Source organism: Tachyglossus aculeatus, chromosome 2 (genome assembly GCF_015852505.1).
Source record: "Tachyglossus aculeatus isolate mTacAcu1 chromosome 2, mTacAcu1.pri, whole genome shotgun sequence".
NCBI classification, from domain to species: Eukaryota; Metazoa; Chordata; class Mammalia; order Monotremata; family Tachyglossidae; genus Tachyglossus; species Tachyglossus aculeatus.
In genome coordinates this window covers 16,974,328-16,990,682 of record NC_052067.1, presented here as the reverse complement: position 1 = coordinate 16,990,682, position 16,355 = coordinate 16,974,328, and the positions used below count along the sequence as shown (strand labels likewise).

At 43.7% G+C, this 16,355-nt stretch overlaps 1 non-coding gene across 1 annotated transcript; it reads left to right on the top strand.

Annotated features, from left to right (window-relative positions):
* Positions 1–10,617: 10,617 nt before the first annotated feature.
* On the top strand, positions 10,618–10,727 carry LOC119924555. The gene has a single exon (XR_005449263.1). It is a non-coding gene; the product is annotated as a U6 spliceosomal RNA (small nuclear RNA).
* Positions 10,728–16,355: the final 5,628 nt, after the last annotated feature.

Below are 16,355 nucleotides of genomic sequence, written 5' to 3'. Positions count from 1 at the left end.
CCCAACTCACATGTAATCAGTCAATCAGTGATATTTACTGAGCACTTACTGTGTGCAAAGCTCTGCACCAAGACTTGGAATAATAATAATAATAATGATAGCATTTATTAAGCGCTTACTATGTGCAAAGGACTGTTCTAAGTGCTGGAGAGGTTACAAGGTGACCCACGTGGGGCTCACAGTCTTAATCCCATTTTACAGATGAGGTAACTGAAGCACAGAGAAGTTAAGTGACTTGCCTAAAGTCACATAGCTGACAATTGGCGGAGCCTGGATTTGAACCCATGACCTCTGACTCCAAAGCCCCTGCTCTTTTCACTGAGCCATGCAGCTTTGGAAGAGTACGATACAATAATAAACAGTCTCATTCCTTGCCCCCAATGAGTTTAAAGTCTAGAGGCAGGGAGACAAGAGGTCACTATAAATAAATAAAATGACACATATGTGCATAAGTGCTGTGGGGCTGGGTGAAGGGAAGAGGAAAGGGAGCAAGTCAGGGCAATGCAGAAGGGAGTGGGAGATGAGGAAAAGTGCGGCTTAATAATAATAATAATAATGATGGCATTTGTTAAGCGCTTACTATGTGCAAAGCACTGTTCTAAGCGCTGGGGAGGTTACAAGGTGATCAGGTTGTCCCACATGGGGCTCACAGTCTTAATCCCCATTTTACAGATGAGGGAACTGAGGCTCAGAGAAGTTAAGTGACTTGCCCAAAGTCACACAGCTGACAATTGGCGGAGCCGCGATTTGAACCCATGACTCTAGCTCCAAAGCCCAGGCTCTTTCCACTGAGCCACGCTGCTTCTCAGTGGAATGGCTTAGTCTGGGAAGGCCTCTTGGAGAAGATGTGTCTTCAGTAAGGCTTTGAAGGAGGGGAGAGTCATTGTCTGGCAGATTTGAGGAGGGAGGGCATTCCAGAACAGAGGTAGAATGTGAGCCAGGGATTAGCGGTGAGACAGGAAAGATGGTGGCACAGTGAGAAGGTTAACTAGAACACCTCTCCTCTTGCAGTGGCAGGGGGAAGAAATAGGCAGCCGGCTGCTGTGGCCACTGAAGAATCAATCAATCAATCGTATTTATTGAGCGCTTACTGTGTGCAGAGCACTGTACTAAGCACTTGGGAAGTACAAGTTGGCAACATATAGAGACAGTCTCTACCCAGCAGTGGGCTCACAGTCTAAAAGGGGGAGACAGAGAACAAAATCAAACATACTAACAAAATAAAATAAATAGAATAGATATGTACAAGTAAAATAAATAAATAAATACATAGAGTAATAAATATGTACAAACATATATACATATATACAGGTGCTGTGGGGAAGGGAAGGAGGTAAGATGGGGGGATGGAGAGGGGGACGAGGGGGAGAGGAAGGAAGGGGCTCAGTCTGGGAAGGCCTCCTGGAGGAGGTGAGCTCTCAGTAGGGCCTTGAAGGGAGGAAGAGAGCTAGCTTGGCGGATGGGCAGAGGGAGGGCATTCCAGGCCCGGGGGATGACGTGGGCCGGGGGTCGATGGTGGGACAGGCGAGAACGAGGTACGGTGAGGAGATTAGCTGCAGAGGAGCAGAGGGTGCGAGGTGGGCCATAGAAGGAGAGAAGGGAGGTGAGGTAGGAGGGGGCGAGGGGATGGACAGCCTTGAAGCCTCGGGTGAGGAGTTTCTGCCTGATGCGCAGATTGATTGGTAGCCATTGGATATTTTTGAGGAGGGGAGTAACATGCCCAGAGCGTTTCTGGACAAAGACAATCCGGGCAGCAGCATGAAGTATGGAGACGCCAGGCACACGTTGCAGGGCCTGGGGACTGAGTAAAGTAGGAGCGATGGGGCTGGGGCTACTCCTGGCTACCAAACAGAGAACAGGGGCTGGGGTTGTTGCCCCTTCACCTACCACCTCAGAACACCTGTTGCAGGATTCTTTCTAAACTGGAGCTGAGTCCCAGCACTTTATTAGTCCAGAGCCTTTGGGTTCTTCTCATGGGTTCCTGTCAACATGGGCACCACTTCCCAGTCAAGGAACTCAGCAGTAGGAGTTGAGGCAGAGGAAGACTGGCCATTTAAAATAAACATTCCCAATTTAAAAGTTCCTGGTGCAGCATCAGTAACAATCAGGGGACAGAGCGGCTGAAAAATAGGGATAAAACTGGATGAAAGGCCACACCAAGTCCCCCCTTTTTCTTCTGAGGCTCTTTCTTTTCTTCTCTCTTTCCTCTTTCTTTGTCTGTCTCCTTTTTCTCTTTCCCTCTGACCAGCCACCCAGTTTTCCAATGGACAGTCTGTGTTTTTGTTTTTTTTTAACGGTATTTAAGCGCTTACTAAATGCCAGGCAATTTAGCACAGCGTAAGCACTTATCAATGGGGATTAAGACTGTGAGCCCTATGTCAGTCATTCAGTCAATCATATTTATTGAACACTTACTGTGTGCACAGCACTGTACTAAGTGCTTGGGAGAGTACAACATAACAGAAGTGGTTGACACGTTCTCTGTCTATAAGGAGATTGCAGTCTAGAGGGGGAGGCAGGCACTAATATAAATAAATTAAAGATAATAATAATAATAATGATGATGATGATACTATGGTCTGGTGGTCTGGAGTCCCTTTAAGATTGGTAATTCCAGGATAGCCTAATGCCCAATGATAACTGTGTCATTTGTTAGGTGCTTACTCTGTGCCAAGCACTAAGTGGGGTAGATGCAACCTAATCAGATTGGACACAATTCCTGTTCCACACGGGACTCATAGTATCCCCTGGCACTAAAAACATCACATTCCGCCTTTTGAACATTAAGATCACAAAGTAAACAACAGTTGGTTTGTAACTAAGAATTGTTTGGACCAGTGCAGAGTCTGAGGACTCCTTTCAAGAACTGGTTATTTTCGAATCTTAACACTTATCTTGGTTTTGTTGACGCTGTTACTTATTGTTGCTGCATTCTCACTTCCACCTTGGCATGTGTTTTCACCATGCTTTTTGGATAGAACATTGTTAAGGAATCGAGGAGCATTCATCTGACATTGCCAGCCTGTTTGGATACAGGGGCCATATTGTCGTTGGGAGTTTGTGCACATGTGTGGTATCTAAACCATTAAGTATTACAATGTGAGCTTTTCTTAATGCTGGATTTTGACAGAATGTACTTCTCATTTTCTAGAGCTGGATGCAATGTTGTCTGAATGTGTCTACCCCTCTTAGATGGTGTTCACAATACTGCATCTACCCCAGTGCTAAGCGTAACGTTCAGCATATAGAAAGTGCTTAATAAGTAACATAATCAATCAAGTGCTAAGGAAACCGAATGGGTATGCCTCGTAGAGGAGCTGATTTTCAGGAGTGCTTTAAAGTTAGGGAAGGATCTGGTTTGGTGGAACTAATGGTGGAAAATGTTCCAGGTAGGGATAGGTGTGATCAATGGACTGGAGACAGGAGGGCCAGGAGCAAGAAATAGGTGAAAGGTGATATCTTAGGAGTGAAGAATGAAAGTTAAATTGGTAAGAGAAAGATGGAGAGCCTTGAAACCAGTGATTAGGAGTTCCTGTTTCATGTGAGAAGAATTGATTGCCAATAGAGGCCATCAAAGAGAGGAACGAAGCGTTCAAAATAGCATTTTAGAAAGATACTATTGGCATCTGAAGAGGAAAGAGATGTTTGATACTAGGAGACCGGTGAAAAGGAACAGGAATCCAATTTGGAATTGAAGAAGGCACTCATTTATCATTGATTGACTGACTGAGTGAATGAAGGTGATTGTTCCAAGCTTAGAAAGGAAGGGGCAGCTCAGTGAAATATTTAAAGGGAAGAATTTGCAAAATTTAGAGACAAACAATGTCGGAGGTGAATCAATTTGAGGAGTGAGTAATGGATTTGAGAGTCAGACGGAGCTGGGTTCTAATCCTGGCTCTGCCAATTGCTTGCTGTGTGACATAGGGCAAGTCACTTAGCCTCTCTGTACCCCAGTTCTCCCGTTCTCCCTTCTACTTAAACTGTGATCCCTAAATGAGATAGGGACCGTGTCCAACCTAATTAACTTCTACCTATCGCAGCAGTTGGAACAGTGTTTCCATACATAGTAAGCACTTAAATGCCATTCAAAAAAATCTGAGCTCTAACTGCATTCAAAGTATTGTAGTAAGCGCTTGGGAGGGAGTTGGTAAAAGACAAGGAGGAGCCTAAAAAAGTTCAGTGGAAGTGTGAATAAATTAATGGTTGAGAGGACTATAATTTACTTTAGAGGTAAAATTACAGGAGGGACTTTACCTAAACCATTATCCAGTTCCTCCACCTCCTCCAGCCCTGTCACTATGGTCAGGGACAGAAGGGATAACGAACTAAGAGGGCAATCGATCTGAACCACTAAAGGCATGTCTCCCATTTGCAGAACGGACTAATGTAGTTTCTGCACAAACGACTTGGATCGACTACACTCAGTGTATTCCACTGAATATTCATGCATTCAGTCGCATTTATTGAGCACTTCTCTGTGCAGAGCACTGTACTAAGCACTTGGGAGAGCACAACAGAACAATAAACAGACACATTCCTTGCTTACAACCAGTTTACGGTCTACCAAGATGGGATCCAGGAGTGGAGGGGGATTTCTTTTTAAGGGTTGCCCGAGGCCCGGAGTTCAAAAATCTATTAGAGTTCCAGGCAATCTATGGACAATCTCTTGTTGCTCATAAGCTGTCTTGCTGATTTGAGCAAGTCATTCTCTGTGCCTCAAATTTCTCCATCTGTAAACACCACTGTGGATGAAGCAATTTTTGCTGAAAGACTGTCTCTATTTTTTAAGTATTAGTAGCTGCATTTTTTTTTATAGGAATGATGTTTCCCAATTCAGTAGTCCAGGAAGCCAAATACCCATAACCATATATGTGCTGTTCATAGCCATCTTTGGTTTCATTCTAGCAACTTCGTTGGCTGATGGAAAACATGGAAAAGGTGTCCCCTTTTGGGAAACACTTGGATACTTTTCTCCCACAGACATAATGGCCGTGGTTGAAATGAGAAAAATGATGCCTATTTTGTTGGCAGGTTACAGTAACCTCCAGAAAATAGTACTTTGCATTTATAGGACTCCTTTCATCTGAGAAGTTCAAACACTCTATAGTCATCGGGTCATTATCCCTCTCAGTAGCTGACAGTCTCAGTGTCAGCTGAGAGGACTTATATATTAGATTAATATATCATATAATTAATATATTATAATTATATATTTACTTATATATTATATTATAGGACTTAAATTATAGTCCTCTCAGTGTCTCAGTCTGGGTGAACCAGATGCAGTAAAAATGGGGCTCCCATTTGGTTCAAGAGTTGCTCCCACTTGGTTGTCCTCCTGCCTGGTCAGCCACATCTCCCAGAAGCAGATGACCTGTTTCTTGCCAGAAAGGTGCCAATAATTCTGGAATACACATTAGGCAGCTCTGAGAAGGCTCAGAACTTTGTAGGATGCTGACAAAAGCAACCCTAACTAGAGTTTTCTCCTACCGCCCAACAATTTGGGACTTTCCAAAGGAATTCCAAAACCACTCAAGCACACAGACAGTGCAGGACTAGGAAATAAGCAGAACCCTTAATTTTTGAGGGCCCAGTATATGTTAGGGCATCAGTGGGCATTCAAAACAAAGAAGGGAATTTAAATGTTAAGGGAATTTTAAATGTGCAGGTTATTGTGTTCACTTTGAAGAAATTAGGTGAGAAATATACGAATAAAGAGGCCTGGGCTGAAATCCTTGAGGTCGCCTTTATGCTGAACTTCAGTTGTGGAAGTAATAGTAATAATAATAATAATAATAATAATAATAATGATAGTAATTGTGGTATTTGTTGGGGGTTTATTATGTTCCAGGCACTATACTAAACACTGGGGTAGATACAAACTAATCGGGTTGGACGAATTCCCTGTCTGACATGGGGCTGACAGTATTAATCCCCATTTTACAGAAGAGGGAACTGAGGCCCAGAGAAGTGAAGTGCCTTCCCCCAGGTCACAGAGCAGACAAGTGGCAGAGCCGAGAGAACTCAGATCTCTCTAACTCTTAGGCCCGGTCTCTATCTGTTCATTCATTCATTCATTCAGTTGTATTTATTGAGTGCTTAATGTGGGCAGAGCACTATACTAAGAGCTAGGGGAAGTACAATATAACAATAAACAGACATATTCCCTGCCCACAATGGGTTTAGAGTCTAGAGGCCATGCTGCTTCTGTGGAAACCTTAGACAGGCCTGAAGGTTCAGCTAGGCCCCTTGGCGATGCCTTACTCCTGGTTTGACCAGAGGCAGGCCATCATTACTGACCAATATTTTTTTCTCAGCCGGATGTTCCTGATGCAAGAATTACTCCTGGGAGTGAACTGGGCCCTTGTATAAATTGGACTTAGTCTCTCATGCCAAAAACATACTATTTAGTCACTACCACTCAGTAGGGATTTACAAAATAACCCCCTACGGACAGGAGTCCATCAGTATACCGATGTGCCGAAATTGCTCCCAGGGCAACTGAGGCATTAGTAGACTCCGATTCAGTAAATAACTGGATTTGCATAAAAATGATTAATTCGTTCATTCAGTCGTATTTATTGAGTGCTTACTGTGTGCACAGCACTGTACTAAACGCTTGATGTCTGTCTCCCACTCTAGACTGGAAGCTTCTCTGCTCCCCGAGAAGCGGCATGGCTCAGTGGAAAGAGCCCGGGCTTAGGAGTCAGAGGTCAAGGGTTCTAATCCCGGCTCCGCCGCTTGTCAGCTGTGTGACTTTGGGCAAGTCACTTCACTTCTCTGTGCCTCAGTTACCTCATCTGTAAAATGGGGATTAAGACTGTGAGCCCCACGTGGGACAACCTGATCACCTTGTATCCACCCCAGTGCTTAGAACAGTGCTTGGCATATAGTAAGTGCTTAACAAAAACCATCATTATTATTATTATTATTATTAAGTATGTTATGGGCAGGGAACGTGTCTGCTAATTCTATTGTATTGTACTCTCCCAAGCACTTAGTACAGTGCTCTGCACACAGTAAGTGCTAAATAAATATGATTGAATGAATGAATGAATGCTCTGCACATAGTAAGCGCTCCATAAATACCATTAATTGATTTGTCGATGTTGCTAGACTATAAATTCCCTTATGAAAATTACTTCTGGTCCTTCAAGACTTGAGAAAACTCAGGACTGGACACATAAACAATGTGGCCGATTAAAAACTAAAATAAAAATGAATTCAGAGGACTTCTCCTCCTTGAGTGCAAGGATACGTCTACCGATGCCACTGTACTTTCCCACAGTGCTTGGGACAGAGTGTCAATAAATACTTTGATGCTTTACCAACTAGCCTGTAGGTTTTGTCTAGTTTATAGATGGGAAAGGCTTGACTCGATCCAGGAACATTTGAGTGAGGAACTGGAATGTTCGGAGATATTTGAAGGAAGGGATACCAGAAGGTATATTTGCCTCAGTTATATGGACTTGCATGGAAGAGACCAGAAGTGGAAGAAGAAGGGGAAGGAGAGAGAAGCTGTTTAAAACTAAGGTGTTCTGAGCTCTTCCAATGAAAGCCTTTTGTAAGTACTATTTATTGTCCTAGGAATGGTAGCTTTTATACATTTGTTTTAATCAATTATTAAATTATAATATAATAAATAATATAATATTATTAATCGATTATTATTATTATTTAATCTATTATTAATTTAATTTATTATGTTGCCAATTTGTACTTCCCAAGCGCTTAGTACAGTGCTCTGCACATAGTAAGCGCTCAATAAATACGATTGATGATGATGATGATGATGATCTGAATTTATCAAGCCGTCCAACCATTCCCTGGTTTCTTTGCCTTTCTCTTCTCTTTGCAGAAACTCTTGGCTCTCCCTATAGTCAAGATGGGAGATCTAGAAAGTGTTGCCTTCACAGCTGGACTAATTCAGAACAACATTTCTTTTCCAAACTCCTTTGCTTAGGCTTCATTTGTCCTGGCAACACAGATCAGAAGCAGGAAGAGTATCATGGCTCAATGGATAGAGCACAGCCTGGAAGTCAGAGGGCCACGGATTCTAATCCTGTCTCTGCCACTTGTCTGCTGTGTGACCTTGGGCAAGTCACTTGAACTGCTCAGTTACCTCATCCGTAAAATAGAGATTAAGGCTGCTAGCCCCATGTAGAACATGGACTGGATCTGACCTGATTAGCTTGTATCTACCCCAGTGCTTAGTAGAGTGCCTGGCACATAGTAAGCGCTTAACAAATACCACTAAAAAAAATTCCTCTTCTCATTTCTTTCTTCAATCCATTTTATTTTACGTTTCCTACCGAACTAGCTGGGCTGAGATGTTGCCTTCATATATTGGCACGCTGCTTCACATATCAAAGCAGCTTGGCTCATTGGAAAGAGCATGGGCTTGAGAGTCAGAGGTCATGGGTTCTAATCCCAGCTCCACCACATGTATGCTGTGTGACCTTGGGCAAGTCACTTAACTTCTCTGAGCCTCAGTTACCTCACCTGTCAAATGGGGATGAAGACTGTGAGCCCCACGTGGGACAACCTGATCACCTTGTATTCCCCCCAGCGCTTAGAACAGCGCTTCGCACATTGTAAGCGCTTAACAAATGCCATCATCATCATTATTATTATTATCTCCCATTTCCCTGTTAGAGAGACTGAAGCCCAGACAGGACATTGATTTTTTTTATCCCCAAATCTCAGCAAGGGAGTGGCATATCAGATCATGAAATGCTGTTGCACGAGAAGCGGCGTGGTCCGGGGGAAAGACCAGAAGCTGGGAGCCAGGGACCTGAATCCTAATCTCGACTCTGCCACCTGGCTGCTGTGTGACCTTGGGCAAGTCACTTAACTTCTCTGGCCCTCAGTTTCCTCCTCTGTCAAATGGCAGTTAAATAAATACCCGTTCTCTCCCTCCATTAGATTTTGAGTCCCATGTGGATCAGGAAGGATGTCCAGCCTGATTATCTTGTATCTAAACCAGTTCTTGGCACGTAGTAAGCACTTAATAATAATGATGATGGTATTTAAGACCTTACTATGTGCCAAGCACTGTTCTCAATGCCACAGTTATCATTACTATTAGGATCCGGGTCTTCTACTACAGTAAACAAAATACGCTTCCTCTCAATAACCAATTCGCGCCCTCCTTTAATCTCTTTCCATCCTGGTCTAAACACTGAGCGGTGAGAAGCCCCTGTCTCGTCAGCTTGCCGTTTGTCCCAGCCAACCCTGTCTCCAGCCTGAAGTGAGCTTTAATCACTCTTCTGGCAGGTGAATACTATCCTAATGTGTTCTATATCCTGTTACTCATGTCTGTTCCCAGCACTTAGAACGGTGCTCGGCACATAGCAAGTGCTTAACAAATATTATTATTATTATTATTATTATTATTATTATTATTATTATTATTATTTCTGATGGGGAATGATTAGTTTCTCCTGCTCAACCAGCAGGGGGCTCTTCCCTCTCTCCAGAGGGCGTGGCCCCTTCCCAGTCCCCTGGAATTGGATGACCCCTGAGACCAGGAAAATGCCTGCCTTCCCACTTAATAGGATTTTGCAAAACAGGGTAAATATTGAATCTTGCATTAGCAAACCAGTTTGGTTGTCCTGGTGGTCACTCCAGTCGGGATTTCTGTGGAATCCGGATATTCTACTTCTCCAGGCTCAACACAATGCAACACTGTCACAAATGGAATGACCCAAAACATCAGGAGGAAGGTTTGGGCGGCAGTGATGCAGGTTTATATAAGGTGCCGCACGCTGCAATTTCAGGAAAATAAATGAAACGGTTGATTGAATGAATACAATTGATGACAGTAATGAGCCGGGGCCTCTTGCTTAAAGGTGAAACGCCTCTCTGGCTTTGCTTTTTAGAAGACTTGGTGACAAAATGACCCTGGGGGTGTGTTAGGATTATATTATTTGGAAAAATAGAAATCATTCCGTTCAGAGTTCATCACTGGGGAAAACTGATTTTCGCCTACAAATGGGGCAAGTTAACATTTGTCTCAATTCAGAAATTGACTCCCTCCTCCCCCTGCCCTCCATTCACTGGAAGACATTGTGAGTTCATTTGAATGGACTCATTGTCTCTTGCCACTTCCTTCAAAGTAGAATCTGGCAGAACTGCCAACTACATTGCCAGGAGAAAAGGAGCTATATATTATGGCTTATGGTCTGCCAACACAAAGTAAAGCTATTTTGACAACAATTAACCGTTGTTTTGAAGGCCCTCAGTATAGTCATAAGGATATTAATATGTTCTATATCCTGTTACTCTTGTCTGTTTCTGTATAAAATGCCCTCAAGTATAGGATACAAGAAAGTTCACCTCCCTCATCAGGGAACGGTTTCCTGGAAAACCACAACCTTCAGCAAATGAACCATAGTAAGTGAATCCTTATAGGGAAAGAAGTCGTGGGGACGTATGGAATGTCTCAGTGGAGAAGTCTGCTTATCAGAATCTTCTGAAGTAACCTAAACCTTAAATGGCACCGCACTTTCCACCGCCATTTCCGAAGTGGATTCTGGGTTGCCTCAAAAATTGTTAGTGCGTCTGTTTGAAAAAAGTAAAAGAGAATACTGGCACCAGCTAAGGGTAAGTGAGGAAGCTATTTACGACAGGGCAGCACATATACTAAAATTGGAACAATACAGAGAAGATTAGCATGGCCCCTGTGCAAGGATGACACGCAAATTCGGGAAGCGTTCCATATTTTTATTTATTTATTTTACTTGTACATATTCCATTTATTTTATTTTGTTAATATGTTTTGTTTTGTTCTCTGTCTCCCCCTTCTAGACTGTGAGCCCACTGTTGGGTAGGGACCGTCTCTATATGTTGCCAACTTGGATTTCCCAAGTGCTTAGTCCAGTGCTCTGCACACAGTAAGCGCTCAATAAATACGATTGAATGAATGAATGAATGAATGCATGAATGAATGACTGCCAATCTACCCACTGTACCTCCATCTCGTCAATCTCACCGATGAGCCCTTGCCCACTTCCTACCTCTGGCTTGGAACTCCCTCCTGCTTCGAATCCCACGCTCAATCACACTCCCCACCTTGAAAACCTTATTGAAAGCACCTCCCCACCAAGAGACTGTCCCCGAATAAACCCTCATTTCCTGTTTCCCCAATCCCTTCTGTGTCACCCTTCCACTTGGACTTTCACCCTTTATTCACATAACAAGTAGTGATCTAGTGTTTCTTGACAATCGATCGATTGATCTCAAAGGATGGAGCCTCCACAACTTCCTAGGTAGCCTATTTTTGAATTTATTGACCCAGATCATCAAAGAGTTTTTCTTCAGGTCCAACCTAAATCTCTTCTTTAATTTAAGCCCATTTAATTGTGTCAGTCTTCAGTAGATAACGGAAAACAGCTAATCCACAGCCTCAGTCGGGGCTTCCCTAGGCTAAAACATGCCAATTCCTGTACTTTTCCACTTTAGGATTTATTTTCCATCACTTTAATGGTTTTTGCTGCTCTCCTATGGGTTTTTTTTTTGAGCTTTTCTGCATTCTTTAAAAAATGTGGTAACTAAAATTGGTCACAAAACTTTAATGAGCTTTGCATAGTTGCTTCTGTTGGGCAAAGGGATAAAAGACTTGAATGAATTGTCTTTCTCCTTGACTTTCACCTTTGTCCTGACACCACACACACATAGACAAATGGACATGAAAGAAAGCATAGACTTTTCTGCAATATTTGGACAGCTCTGGGGCTGATAATGAGCTAGAAGAATTTTAAGGTCTTGTGCCCATCAAAACAGTGAAGTTCCACCGCTCTCCAAAGATTTACATTGGCAACAGAGAACTAAAGTGACTACCAGAATCTTTGTCTGATGATCAGGAGAAAGAATATCAGTAAAGCCAGCATGTCCATCAGGGGAACCGCTCCCAGAGAATGGCTTTGTGCTCTAAAACAAGATCAATTAGTTGATAATATTTATTGAGTGCTTACTGTGTTCAGAGCACTGTACTAAGCACGTGGGGGAGTTCAATATACGAGAGTTGGTAAATGCATTCCCTGCCTACAACAAGCATGCAGTCTAGAGGGGGAAGCAGACATTAGTATAAATAAATTGTGAATATGGATGTAAGTGCTGTGGGGCTGACAGAGGGGTGAATATAATAATAATAATAATAATAATAATAATAATTAATAATAAAGGGAGCAAATCCAAGGGCGAAACAGAAGGAGTGGGGGAAGAGGAAATGAGAGCTTAGGCAAGGAAGGCCTCTTGGAAGAGATGTGGCTTTAAAGGTGAGGAGAGTAATTGTCTGTCAAATATGAAGAGGGAGGGTGTTTCAGGCCACAAGCTGGACGTTGACGAGAGGTCGGCGGAGCCTAGTGGAAACAGAATGGAATTGGGAGTCAGAGGACATGGGTTCTAATTCCACCTCTGACACGTCTGCTGTGGGACCTTATGCAAGTCACTTCACTTCTCTGGCCCTCAGGTACCTTATCTGTACAATGGGGTTAAGAGTGTGATCCCCACGTGGGACATGGACTGTGTCCGACCTGATTACCTTGTATCCGCCCCAGCACATAGAACAGTGCTTGGCACATAGTAAGCATTTAACAAATACCACAAGTATTAAAGGAGACTGAGGTACAGTCAGAAGGTTGGCACTCGATAAGCAGTGTGTGGGGGCTGGATTACAGTTGGAGAACAGGGACGTAAGATAGGAGGGGGCAGGGTGATTGAGGGCTTTCAAGATCCAGGGGTACAGAGTTGTGTCGTCATACAGTGGTTTTTAATGGCAACGAGAGTTGAGCTTGCCAGTCACTCCATCCGGAATACGCAGTTTCATCTGCACCCCTTATGAACCATTGAACACCCAGTGGCAAGGCAAGACCACCAATAATTAGCTCCTAGACCGCAAAGCAGCAGAGAACGGCGCTTGCTGTGAGCCAACTCTGGGAAGCGAGGTCTCGGGCCATCAGGGCTGCCATTAGGATGGCTGTAAGGAAACACAATAGTACAAGTTGGAGCAATGTTGTATTGTTGTGGAATGTTGGGAATAAGAGCTGCAGGCAGACCTATTTGATTTATACGGATAAAGTGGGTGGGAAAGGGGCTCTTTTTGAGAAAAAGGCATTGTGTGTAGCCACTGAGGCAAAACATGGCAGAACTGCGTGGCTCAGTGGAAAAAGCCCAGGCTTGGGAGTCAGAGGTCATGGGTTCTAAACCCGGCTCTGTCACTTGTCAGCTGTGTGACTTTGGGCAAGTCACTTAACTTCTCTGAGCCTCAGTTACCTCATCTGTAAAAATGGGGATTAAAATTGTAAGCCCCATGTGGGACAACCTTGATTATCTTGGATGCCCCCAGCGCTTAGATACAGTGCTTGGCACATAGTAAGCACTTTAAAAAAAAACAAAAATAAAAACAAAACAGTGACAGGCTTTGGGAAATGGTTATAGCTGCAGAATGAAGAAAAATTTTCATGCATGGGTAACTACTATAGGATGGAGGAGAGGAGAGGGCATGAGCCTTTTCAGTCACACATGGTTCCATGAGTAACAACTCATCTCTATTAGGGGGCAACGATTAATTTCAGGTCACTAGTCCATGACTTCTCTTTATTTTAATGATCATTTGAAGGGGCTTTAATAATGAAGGGACTTCAGTGAGAAGCAGTGCAGCCTCGTGAAAAGAGCACGGGCCTGAGAGTTAGAGCACCTGGGTGCTTATCATTCATTCATTCATTCAGTCAGTCATATTTATTGAGCACTTACTGTGTGCAGGGCACTGTACTAAGCTCTGGGGAGAGTACAACACAACAATAATTAGACCAGCTCCTTCACCTGCTTGCAGTATGACCTTGAGCAAGACACTTAACTGCTCTGTGCCTCCATTTCCTCTTCTGTAAAATGGGATTCAATACCTGTTCCCTGCTGATCCAAGCACTTATCCTAGTCTGCCTTAACTATTGCATCTGCCTCCTCTCTGACCTCATGGCCTCCTGTCTTTCTCCACTCCAGTTCTTCATAATAATAATAATAATAATAATGGCATTTATTAAGCACTTACTATGTGCAAAACACTGTTCTAAGCACTGGGGAGGTTATAAGGTGATCAGGTTGTCCCACGGGGGGCTCACAGTCTTAACCCCCATTTTACAGATGAGGTAATTGAGGCACAGAGAAGTTAAGTAATAATAATAATAATAATAATAATGGCATTTGTTAAGCGCTTACTATGTGCAAAGCACTGTTCTAAGTGCTGGGGTGCTTAGATCACCTGATCACAAGGTAATCAGGTTGTCCCATGTGGGGCTCACAGTCGTCATCCCCATTTTACAGATGAGGTAACTGAGGCATAGAGAAGTTAAGTGACTTGCCCAAAGTCACACAGCTGACAATTGGTGGAAGTGGGATTCGAACCCATGACCTCTGACTCCAAAGCCCGTGCTCTTTCCACTGAGCCACGTTGCTTCTCACTGCTCACTGCTACTTCTCTCTGCTCTGCTGCACAGATCATTTATCAAAAAAAAGTTTGGTCTGTACCTCCCCGCTCCTCAAGAACCTCCAATGGCTGCCCCTCCACTTCTGCATGAAAAAGAAAATCCTTACCATTGGCTTTAAAGCAATCAATTAGAATGCCCCATCCTACCTCACTTCACTGATCTCCTAGAGAAGCAGCGTGGCTCAGTGGAAGGAGCACGGGCTTTGGAGTCAGAGGTCATGGGTTCGAATCCCAGCTCTGCCAGTTGTCAGCTGTGTGACTTTGGGCAAGTCACTTCACTTCTCTGTGCCTCAGTTCCCTCATCTGTAAAATGGGGATTAAGAATGTGAGCCCCACGTGGGACAACCTGATCACCTTGTAACCTCCCCAGCGCTTAGAACAGTGCATTGCACATAGTAAGCACTTAATAAATGCCATTATTATTATTATTATTACTACAGCCCAGCCCACACACTCCACTCTAGCGCCAAACTCCCGGTGTCCCAATCTCGTCTATCTCACTGCTTACCCCTTTCCCACATCCTGCCCCCAGCCTGGATTTCCCTCCCCCTCCATATATGCTAGACCACCACTCTCTCCACCTTCAAAGCGTGATTAAGGTCACATCTCCTCCAAGAGGCCTTCGCCAATTAAGCCCTCTTTTATCTGGATTGCTCTCCCTTTTGTGCTGTCGATGTGTTTGGATCTGTGACGTTTGGACATTTGATAGTCTCCCCACCCCCAACTCCACAGCACTCATGTACCTATCTTTAAATTATATATTATAAATTATTTATATTAATGTCTGTCTCCCCCTCTAGACTCATTATGGGCAGGGAACATGTCTGCTAATTCTGATGTATTGTACTCTTCCAAGCTCTTAGTACAGTGCTCTGCACATAGTAAATGTTCAATAAATACCACTCATTGATGGATTGACTGTTCTCCCTTTTCCTTAGACAGTGAGTCTCATGTGGGACAGAGACTGTGTTCTATCTGCTTATCTTGAATCTACTCCAGAACTTAGTACAGTGCTTAGCACATATTAAGTGCCTAGCAGATATCATAATTATTATTATTTACAATACTCTCATGTCAGTGGGTTTTTCTCTATTAGGCTAGTCCTCAGTGGGTGAGACTTCTCTCCCACTGCTTTGAAACATGCCTATGCCTCTGCTCTCTTTAAAAAAAACCCTCCCCGGATCCCACGGCTCCCTCCAGTTATCGCCCCATCTCTCATCTACCATTCCTCTCCAAACTCCTTGAGCGAGCCTTTTTCACCTGCTGTCTCAAATTCCTCTCCTCCATTTCTCTCCTTGACCCCCTCCAATCTGGCTTCCGTCCCCTTTACTCCACAGAAACCACCTTTTCGAAGGTCACCAATGATCTCCTCTTGCCAAATCCAACGGCCTCAACTCCATCCTGATCCTCCTCGATCTCTCAGCTGCCTTCGACACTGTTGACCGTCCCCTTCTCCTGGAAACATTATCCAAACTTGGCTTCTTTGACACTGTCCTCAGAGGGATCCTGGGTGTTGTCTAAAAATTAAAAAACTAGATATAAAGGTGCCCAGTACTGCAGTATCAATACCGGACTGGAGACAGGCCAGCCAAAATCAGCGTGAGTGGCCAAACTACCTCCCACTCAAGCCAAGACAGGAGTTAAAGGAAGATGAGTTGACGTAAACTTGCTGTGGGCAGGGAATGTGTCTGTTTATTGTTGCATTGTACTCTCCCAAGTTCTTTTTTTTTTGATGGCATGTATTAAGCACTTACTATGTGCAAAGCACTGTTCTAAGCGCTGGGGAGGTGACAAGGTGATGAGGTTGTCCCACGGGGGGCTCACAGTCTTAATCCCCATTTTACAGATGAGGTAACTGAGGCACAGAGAA